Below are 1893 nucleotides of genomic sequence, written 5' to 3'. Positions count from 1 at the left end.
TCTGAAGTGGTAAGATCTCCGGCTAAGCGCGTGTCTGCTAAGTCCGTAGGACAATGGATTTCTTAAGTTCAGCCTAACTGAAAATTTAATCACCTTTATTTCAGGTTTAGCTCTAAAATATCTAATGTTATCTTAAATTGCAGCGCAGTGTAATTCTCGTGTGAAGTTCAGATTATTTTCCGGTAGTTGCTTTGTCACTACTTTGTGAGTAAAGTGGAACCACTTGTTGATCAGTAACTCTAACTAAGATCAATCTTAAATGCAAATGCTTGTGTGATTATAACGTCTCGTCTTGACAATATTTTTCAATATAGCAACTTTTCTTTATGTTCAACCCACGTGGGGTGTACTTTGGGAGACCAGTACCACGTGCTTATATAACTGTTTGACCCATCAGGTTAATAGTAAGACGTTAGTAACCAGTTCGAGGTTTTTCTTTTGTAAATTTCTTTTCGATCTAATTTATTTTAATTATCAAAATTATTGTGGAGTTATACGCTTTGTGTAAACCAAGTTGACCACTTGAAGCATGTGGTGTAATCATCAAAGTAGCCCTCAGCTATTCTTTTTGGGAAGATTTCACAGAGAGTTAGTATGAATTTAGTATACCAGTGTGTGGTAATTACATGACGGACAGGATTGTGCTACGAACGTAATTTCTTTGGGTGAAAATTGAATCGGTTGGTAGTGGTTAATTTTCTGTTGCATATGGTTCAACGTTCTTTGTGTGTTGTTTTATGAATGCAGTGTTGTATGCAGTCTCCCAATCTTGGCTCCATATTTGATGTGTTCCGTAAGATTACAATCTCACATTTTCACAATCCTAAATAAGGCACCAGTTTAGTTAGGAATCAAGTTTAATATGCTGGGATTTCAATGATCAATGTTAAAATAAATTTCCAAACATAAACTGATTTATTTCTTTTTATTTCAATTCTCTTTTTTATATATATATCACCGGTTGTCGTATGACTATTAAAAGATTATAATTAATGTTAGTCTGGTTGGGAATTTGGTAAGCTAGACTGGATACCTGGTGAAACAGTTGCGCAGTAATGCAAGGTTAACTTCCCCAGACAGCTCACAGCTTTTAACCCGCTTTTATTGTCAAGCAGTACCGCTTTCATAGCAAAATTATTAAAACAACATTACAACCTCTTGTTCGCATTGACGGCACTTTGAACAGTGGACGTTACATTTCAGATGTGTTACGACCCGTGGCTCTACCCTTCATTCGATCACTGCGAAAACCTACGTTTCAGCAGGATAATGCACGACCGCATGTTGCAGGTCCTGTACGGGCCTTTCTGGATACTGACAATGTTCGACTGCTGCCCCGGCCAGTACATTCTCCAGATCTCTAACCAATTGAAAACGTCTGGTCAATGGTGGCCGAGCAACTGGCTTGTCACAGTACGCCAGTCACTACTCTTGATGAACTGTGGTATCGTGTTGAAGCTGCATGGGCAGCTGTACCTGTACACGTCATCCAAGCTCTGTTTGACTCAATGCCCAGGCGTATGAAGGCCGTTATTACGGCCAGAGGTGGTTCTTCTGGGTACTCATTTATCAGCGTCTATGCACCAAAATTGCGTGAAAATGTAATCACATGTCAGTTCTAGTATAATATATTTGTCCAATGAATGCCCGTTTATCATCTGCATTTCTTCTTGGTGTAGCAATTTTAATGGCCAGTAGTGTACGATGTCAATATCGCCTCTTTCAAAAGTAAACTCTGGGGTTGGTGTTAATTTCATTGACTGCTTCGTCTTTATCTGCGTTATTCTGTTTTTCTGTCAACTGTCGCTCTTCTTTATGAAATTCTCTCTGTCTGCCTTTATCCCGGGCAAAGTACAATATTGTTTTACCCGCTCATATGTCCTCCCCATCACA

The sequence above is a fragment of the Schistocerca nitens genome, chromosome 3 (assembly GCF_023898315.1).
Source record: "Schistocerca nitens isolate TAMUIC-IGC-003100 chromosome 3, iqSchNite1.1, whole genome shotgun sequence".
In the NCBI taxonomy this organism is placed as follows: domain Eukaryota; kingdom Metazoa; phylum Arthropoda; class Insecta; order Orthoptera; family Acrididae; genus Schistocerca; species Schistocerca nitens.
This window is presented reverse-complemented; position numbering follows the sequence as displayed.